Raw genomic sequence first — 10,151 nt, forward strand, 5'->3', positions numbered from 1 at the left:
ATTATCAAAATACATGCAACAATTATAGAATTGATTAACAAATGGAACACATCAATATAAATAATTAACTATCATATGATCCACATATCACATATTTAAGAGATTTTTAACATTCACCCATTTGGTCCATTTATTCCATTATCAATCGATACAAGAAACTAAATACAAGGATCATGGCGACAGGTCCTCCAAAAGTGAGTATTATCCACGTATCACGATATATAAGTCTCTCATCAATAACTCCTGACTATAATGAATAAACCATATGTTTATCCTAGGTCAAACGAAATTTCTCAAAATAAATAAATATGTGCACAACAAAATGAGAAAAACTGAATAAGTGTTTTATCAAAGTAAAAATAATGATTGCCGCAACATGGAATCAATTCTCATTTGCGCTAAATGATCTTTAAAATTCTTTGATGGCATGTCTTTATTCAAAGGATCATCGACAAACATCAACTCAGTGCTAACGTGCTCAATGACCACTGAACACGTTTTCTTATGGTTAGATTATATTTAGTGTCAATGTGCTTAATTTGACTTCCACTTCTATTATTCTTAGCCATAAATAATGCAACAGAGTTATCACAATATAACTTAAATGGCCTAACAATTGAATTCACAACTTTAAACCCAAATATAAAAATCTTCAACTATATAACATTGAGGTAGCCTTAAAATAAGAAATAAACTCAACCTTCATACTAAAAGTAGCATTCAAGGTCTACTTTTTGTTGCTTCAAAATATAGCTCTGCTAGTTAGCATAAAAACATAACCAAATGGTGATTTTTTTGGTATTAATGCAACCAACAAAATCTAAATAAAAGTAGCATATCACCTCCAAACTATCAGTTTGTCTATATATGAGCATGAAATCCTTTAACCCTTAAAGATATTTGATTACCTTCTTTGTAGCTTTCTAGTAGTCAATACCTGGATTATTCTGATATCTTTCCAAAATTTCAACTGTGAAATGTCAGATATAGGGCAAACTTGAGCATACATTAGATTTCCAATTGTTGAGGCATATGAAACATTCTTCATATGTTCCCATTCAATATCATTTTTGGCTCCAATATTGTAATCTAATTATTGTAAATACACTTCATAATCACTATAAATTGTTGATTGACCCTTTGATCTTTGTAGGTCTTCTTAATGTTACTTTACTACCTTGATGATAAACTTGTTGTTCAATTGGTTCCTCAACAACTTGATCTACCCCCAACAATTTGTGGAACTCGAATAACTAGTTGTATAATACGCTTTTGAACCAAATGGGCACGAATGACTACTAGTCTGTCATTTGATTTAAAGAGTTGTACTTCATTATGATTATTTTGAATTAAATCACTCCCACTAATCAAGTCATTTACAATAAACTTTACATTCTTTAATTCCACAATTCTAGTGTTATGAGATGGACAATAAAATACTACAACCTTTGTACTTTTTCAACATATCCAATGAAATACCAACTAATAGTCTTAGGTTCTAGTTTCTTCTATTGTGGGTTATAAAATGTCACATTAGATGGCCATTTCCAAAGGCACATGTGTCGTAAATTGAGTTTCCAACCTTTGAATAACTCAAAAGGTGTTCTTAAAACAACCTTGGTTAGAACTTGATTCATTATATACATAGTCGTCTTAAGTGCTTCAATCCACAAGAATTTAGGAAGTTTTACATGACTCCTCATGCTTCTCACTGTATCTATTAAAGTTTGATTTCTTCCTTTTGTCATACCATTCTGATCCGAAGAACCAAACATAATGTATTAGGCAACAATCCCATGTTCTCAAAGAAATTTCACAAATGAACTAGGTGTTTGTCCACTCATAGTGTATCTACCATAATATTCTCCACATCTATCTGATCTCACAACCTTAATTTGCTTTCTACATTGTAACTCTACTTTCGCCTTAAAAACATTAAAGACATTTAAAGCTTCATCCTTAGAATGAAGTAAGTAAAGATACATGTATTGTGAGTAATAGTCTATAAAGGTGATGAAATATATCAGACTACTTGCATCCATATTTGGACAACAAATATTTGTATGAATAATTTCTCGTAAGCTTGAACTCCTTTTAGCACCTCTTTTGGACTTGTTAGTTTGCTTACCCTTGATGCAATCTACCCAAGTTTCAAAATCAGCAAAATATAAAGTACTAAGTACTTCATCATTTATTAATTGCTTGATTCTCTTAATTGAGATATATTTCAATCTTCAGTGCCATAACATAGAGGAATTCTCATTGGCAACATATTGTTTAACCCAGCAGAAACATGCATTGAACTATAAGCAATGTAATTTGTAATTTAATGGAGTAAAATCATAACATAGTTCACAAAAACCAACAACTTCTGATTTATTCAACAAAGTAAAACCATATTCAATAAAATTAAAAGAAACATCCAAAGGTGCAAATTGCAAAATAGAAATTAAGTTTTTATCAAAACTATGAACACAAAAGACCTTTTCTAAACAAAAATTAAACTACTCAAAACTAGGGATGTCAAAAAAAATCGTACCAATGGGTATCTGCAGATAAAACCCGTAATGGGTAAGAAATGAATATTGTAAATGGATACCCGTACACATATTTTTTATACCTGCATGTTAACGGGATGGGTACGAGATCATATTATCCGTCCCATGGATATCCTTACTCGTTATATTTTAATTTAAATTAAAAAAATTTAAAAAAACATGATTAAAACATTAACACATTAAAATTGAATAAGTTGTTTTTTATCAATTGGTTTTAAAAAATCTCCATTTCTTTGTAAATTGTCATTCAATACTATTTAAATGGGTTATTTGCACTTTGCTTGAAATTCATAAATGTTATGCATTGTATTTTTATTTGAATTTATTGTTAAAATATATTATTAAATATTAAATTTTTCTTTTGTAAATACCCGTGGCTACTCGTGGATATCCGTGAATATTAAAAAATATGCAGGTACCCGCATAACGGATACTCGCACGAATATGGGTATTATGCGGGTACGAGTACAAAACAAATATTTATCCAGCGAGTAGGCTACAGGGGAGCTACTACTCGTACCCTACCCGCTCTGTTGACATCCCTACTTAAAACAAATTGCATGCCACAATGGCCTCTACATGTGAACTCATCTTGCTTCTTGAATAGTTCAATGTTTACTTCCCATTGGTCTCGTTAGGCTTTACATACCCTATATGGTATTACAAACATGAATTGTAGTTCCAATTTCAATTCATCATGTGTGATGATTAATACTAGTCATATTAGATTCATAAAAAACAAAAGCAAAATAATTAGCTTTCTTCACTGGTCCATTCTTAAACTTTGCTTGCAATTCTTCTTCATGTGTCACTTCTTTTACAAAATAAACACTTGGACTTTTTATTTATATTTAGCTTAGTAGAAATTTTTCCGTTATGATTAACTTGATTTTTCTTATTCTTAAGAGAAGTAGTCAAGTTCACCGTTTGACCTTCCTCCATTAGTAACCTTTCCTATTTTTTAACACATATGGTCACTAATTCATTAATATACCACTTATGCTTACGTGTGTTATAAGAAATTTTAAAAGGAGCATATTGATGAGGAAAAATATACAAAATATAATGTACTAGAAGGAAATCATACATGGTAACCTCTAAGGCCTTTAGTTGAGTCACAATGTCCCTTATACACATGATTGATCATGCGCTTCCTTAATCCCAATGAGCTTTAAGGATGAAAAATACATGATAATAGTGCTGATAAGAGATTTATCATACAACATATAATTTATATTATCCTCCTCTTATGGTGCAGTAATTAAACAAGCCTAAAGTTTCACAAAATAATTGTATCAAATCATATGGTTTTATATCTATTTTTGGTTTCATACCCAAACATAAATATTATGTACCAAAATGTATCACTACAAAACAAATGTTCATTACCAACAACAAAAATCTGTATGTAACCCAAAAAAATCGTAAGAAATGCAGTTTTATTTACAGATTATTTACCGACAAAAATTCGTAGGTAAAGTAGTTGTAATAAACATTACAAACAAATTAATATGTAAGATTACCTACAAATGAATTCGTATGTTAATTACCTACTAAAGAATCTGCATGTAACTGCATACACGTGAAAGCAATTTTGGACATTTTCGTACATATTACAATATAGAATTTTTATTTGTATTGTTTAACAATTATCAAACTTGGAAAATAGATACTACATCAGACTTTGATAGTCATTAAGCAAATAATGTGAACATGCAATATTATTATATAAGTTTTACAAGTTCAAAAGTCCAAACATTATAAAAATACAATTATTTAAATACATATCAAGTCATGTGACTAACAAGATGATCTAAATACACATCAAGTCATGTGCAACCCAAAAAATCCAAGCATAATAATAAAGTCTAGAGCTGTCTAATACTATTAATCACGATAAGGATGACACGAATTTGGGGTTCTTCATCTTCTTGTTCCACTTGATTATTTTGCACCTGATTTCCTTGTTCAATATTTGGTTGTTGACAAATATTTTTGTGCAGTCACTATCATTGAAGGCGGAAGGTACAAGATGATCGCACCAATCAAATTTGTAATGTGTCAAATTTACTTTGAAATTGGGAATTCATTTGTCGAATTCACTCCTCACTATTTGTTGGTCACGTCTGAAGCTGAATAAACTCCTCTAGATTTACTTGCTAACTACAAAATGCTTGTGTTTGTTGTAAGTAACTATCAACACAATCCTCACAGGTATCAACATGTCCAATCCCATATACTCATCATTTGTACCTTCCACTTGCCGCATCTAACCAACGTTTGTTCCTTAGTCTCTCCTCCTCAGCAGAGTCCAGGGGCTGCACTGTGAGACACCAACAGAAGCAATCTCAAATAATGCTTGAGAAAATATGATTTGAAAATCTTCCTGTTTAAATAACAAATGAACGAAGAACAAAGATGAACAATGGTGAGCGCGAGTGAGTAAGGGTAATTGGGTTTTAATTTTAATAATTAATTATTTTAGATCCGTGTGTAAAATTAGTAGGTAAAAGGTTTTTCATTTACTTACAAATATTATATCATTGCCTACGAATAATATCTTTCGCAAAAATTCTCACTCTAACGCGTCAAAATTACATGAGAATTTTACATGCAAAAAATTGGTAGGAAATATTTGTTGCGTTACGTACAGAAAAGTTTATTGGAAACCGATTTCCCAAATTCGTATGTAAAATCTATATGTACCAATTAATTTACCTATGGACCAAAATCCTTGTGTAATTATTTGTAGGTAATTCACTTTTTTTTTTTTGTAGTGTATAATATAAGTAGAAAACCTTATAGTACAAAAACATATATTACGTACAAAAACTTATATTACGTATAAAAACTTACAATACGTAGAAAACACTTTATATAATACGAACAAAAATATATATTACACAGGAAACTTTATAGTACATACAAAAACATATTTTACATACAAAATTGTATAGTACATGGAAAATCAATATCATATTATGTACTCATATCACGTAGAAAACCTTACAGTAGTTACAAAAACATATAATACGTAGAAAACCTGACTATAATACCACTTGATGGAGCTCCTTGCACAGTTTTTGGAGGGGAGAAACTCCTTGATGCAGTGGAAATGGAATCGTAGCAAGGCCTTTGAGCACTGGAATGGTGTGGTGAAGATGAAGTTCTAGGAATGAGAAGCTATCCTAGAGGAAGGACGCTATAGGAGATCTAAGGAGATTCCTAGCTCTCATGACTCTCAATAAGGCAAATGTGTGGAATGCCTCAACATCAAGGCTTTTACCATTCAAATTAAGAGTAACATTTACACAATGTATAAGAGCTCTCTTATATAGCATAAGGAAAAGGAATAATTCAGTTAGACTAAGTTTATGACATGTGCTGAATTCTTTCTATATATATATATATATATATATATATATATATATATATATATATATATATATATATATATATATATATATATATATATATCCTTATTTGGTGGATCAAGTGTCATGTGGCAATAGTCACACCTTCCACATTTCAGTGATTATAATACGTAGAAAACCTTACGGTACGTACAAAAACATATATTACGTACAAAAATTTATAGTACGTAGAAAACCTTATGGTACGTGCAACAACTTATAGTACAATTTTCTTCATATTTCTTCATATTTATATGAAGGAGTTCTTTTATCAAATATTTAGAAGGAACAATCATATGTCAATCCTTGATGAACTTATACAATAATTCGAATCGAAGACATTACTTAACATCACAACATAAAATATTTCACGTTAAAATATAGATATAAAATAAAGTTATATACTCTCATATATTTTAAGAAAATAAAAAGTGCATTTTTAATTCATCTTCAACCTCAAAATAATTCGCACACCCATCGTCCAAAAAATATGTCGATTACCATAAATAAGTGACAATGTTTTGCATTACATGAGAACACAAAACAAATATCAAATTCCTAGAGCAATTTCGACAAAATCTCAAAGGGCTGCAATGTGGATGTTTCGATATCTTTTGTATCCATAACTGCAAAGTCCAACTTGGGTTAGCGTCATCTCATCAATAGCGACGCATCTAACGCCAATAATATTATGTTCGATATCAATCATAGGAAAAACACAAATAAAGAATCCAAAAGGATAACCGACAGATTCCAAAAACAAGGCAACTTTCTGATACCAAATGTAAAACTAATGCGAACAAATGATTAAGGACTAATCGTCATTGTCATGAGAATCCTTTAATGTGTTTTTTCGTTTCATACACTTACTCTCTAAACTAATATACATAATATACAGTAAAAGAAAGAATATTTGATGATCCAAAGCGCATAACACATGTGAAATTTATAGAGTTCATTGTTCATCTCAGAGTAATTGTCATAATAAATTATTGATAATTAGATGACATTACATTATTGCAACAATCATAAAATTGTTTGACAAGTGTACTACATCAATAAAAATAAAAATAATTGATAATGAGAATATCTTATATAATCTCATATATAACATATTAGAAAATTTTCAACTATTTACATTACAACAAAGTAAACCTTTTCTTACGATTAAAAATAATTATCAAACATTAACTTAAAAATTGTAACTAAATATATAAAAAGTAGTTATAAAAAACAATGTTTTTTTATATTTTTTTATGATAATAAACATTAAAAAATGAAAGTAATTTTTTTCTTACAATTAAAAATAATTCTCATAAACATTAAAAATCATAACAAAATAAATAAAAAGTCGTTTTAAAATGTAATATTTTATTAATTTTATAATTACATGAAAAAACTATTTTCCATGATTACTAATAAATGGTTTTAAAAAGATAGATGGGACAAAGAATACCACGAGTACCGGTTAAACAACTAAAAATACAATATTATATATAGATAATATTTATTATAATAAAAATCAATTATCATACATTAAATAATAAAGAATATATTGGTTTATCAATTATTATAGATTATAAATAAGATGTTTTTTTAATTATTTATTGTTTGAAAATATTATTTTTTATTTTTTTAAGTTATCTTTTACCGTTATACAAAAATGTTTTCTCTCGTCTTATTCGATTAGGAGAGATGCGTAAACTAAATTTTACACGCACGCACACATGTTAAATTTTAAACATATATTTTGGGCAGAATATTAAATATTCCAAATGTGAATTTTTATGCTAATGTATTTGTTTTAACATTAATATTGATCCAGATGAATTTTAGATAAAATAAAAACATTAATAAAATAGAAAATAAAAAGTTACTTGATGATAAAGACAAACTAAGGTTTAGATAAAACATGATAAAAAATGTTTACAAAGTTTTAAATTCTGCCTTGATTAAAATGATAAGTGATGTACAAATCTATTTTTTAAAATAATTTTACAAGGTTGAGTAAAATATAATATAATCTACTTAAATTATATTAAAGTATGGTTTAGAGAGTTGTGGTTTATATACGTTTGCATAATTATTTTTAGTATATGACACATACTACCGACTATATATTATGATAAAAAATTGAAGAAATGTGTTAAAAAATTTACATCAACTAAAATACGACATTTTACATGTGTATGATACAATTAACAAAAAAAAAATTAAATATTTGACATAGTCCACGGTAAGAATTAATGTTTTAAATAATATAATATATAAATTTTAATGTTTTAAGTTATTCTTTATTTTTTTTAAATTGACCAATGGACTGATCCGTCCCACTCTTAACCTGTTTGATGAAACATACCAAACGAACTAACGCACTGACAGAAAATAATATAAACAAATCAAAAACAAAAAAGAGAAAAAAATTATTGAAAATAAACTGAAAAATACCAAACTTTGTAAGACATATGGCCAATGTGCATTTTGTGACCTTCCTCAATCTTTAATCAATTTCAATAAATTTATCAAAAAATATTGAATTACATTAATTTTTCAAAATTTAAAAATTAAAACTAAAAAAATATAGATTACTAATTTGATAATTTTGGACAAAAGTAAAGACCCCGAGAATTATTAAACCTAAAATTTAGTTATTGAAAAATAAAATATTATTTTTAATGTACACTCGTATTTGACCTTTTAAGTAACTATTATATATTACAATATAAGAAAATAACATATTTTGAAAGTTACTATATTATTCATATTTATTTTATTAACAAGTTTACCAAAAGTTAGGTTTTTAGTTTTTTTATATTGTTAATTTATTTTTTATTTATATTTATTTTGGTATCACATGTATATAAAAAGAGTTATTTTACTATTTTATTCAAATTTTTTTAAATTGATTTGTCCCAAAGCAAAAATATTTTTCAACTTAATTTAGTTTTTTACTATTTCAATTTTTTTTATCCATATTTATTTTTATGTATCTTTAAAGAGAAAGTTATTTTACTCTTTATCTATCTGATTTGGCTTTAACCTACAACAAAAATGAAAATATGTTATGTTATTCTTCAAAATCTTTTGGTTATTAATAGCACTACTAGTTTAAAATCTTCATATCAATCTCTAAAACATTCATTATTCTAAAACACATTATTTCTCTATAAATCACTTTTATAGAAGTTCTCTAACTTCTATTTAAGGATTCTTTCTCTCTGTTTGTCCAATTAAAGATTTGAGACTATAAAGAGTGATCATCGCGGTGAGCTTTTCAATTTGAACCTTTATCAATTTTTCCATTCACATAAGTTGAGTTTCAACCCTTTTTTTGTCTCTTTATGTTTATTATTGCATGTGAGCTTTTTTTTCATTTACATGCCTCATTTTAGTCATCAATGAGTCTCTATTGATTAGTGATTATAATGGTACGTTATGGTGGTTCTTGTGATGTTTTTATGTGTAGATAAAACATCATGTGAGTTGAAAAGTGGTTGTTGTTTTAATATTTTGGGTTTGAGCTGTCCAAGTAAGGGAAGTTAGTAATTTTAGTGTGAGTGGGTTTGATGTTGCATGTGTGGTTGATTTTGAATTTGATGAGTAAATTGTGTTGTTATGATAGATTTTGTTGTTATGTATGCTTGTGATATGCTAAAGTAGAAGTACCAATTTGAACTATGAAACAAGTCTAAATTGCTCAAAAATCTAAAATTGAAAGTGTTGATATCTTATATGACGTTGAGTTGTAGCTTTCATAGCTGAGCATAAAAAAATGTGGATCGATGGGTGCTGAGCGCTACCCAATTGACGCTAAGTGCTAGGGGGCCCTGCAGGTCTAGGGGCATTTTAGCTCAAAGACGTTGAGCAGTGCCATCTAGTGTTGAACGCTAGTTTTTATGAGGCAAATGGCACTAAGCGCCAGATGCCCTATTTTTCAAGGGTTAACTTTACACGGACATTGGTTAACATTGATGCCGGGTGTATGATGTTTATGCCCAGGCTTTGGTTAACGTGTAGGGTGTATGAAATTTTTGGGATGATTTAATTCAAGTGAATATACTCTTTATTGTGGGGTATGATTGCTGATATAGGCAATGGAGATGCGTCTATTTATACCGTGGTGGAGTTTGTTAAGTATGATGAAAATATGCATCTTGTAAAATCCCGCTCCAAAGATAGG

The sequence above is a fragment of the Vigna unguiculata genome, chromosome 3, assembly GCF_004118075.2.
Source record: "Vigna unguiculata cultivar IT97K-499-35 chromosome 3, ASM411807v1, whole genome shotgun sequence".
Classification (NCBI taxonomy): Eukaryota; Viridiplantae; Streptophyta; class Magnoliopsida; order Fabales; family Fabaceae; genus Vigna; species Vigna unguiculata.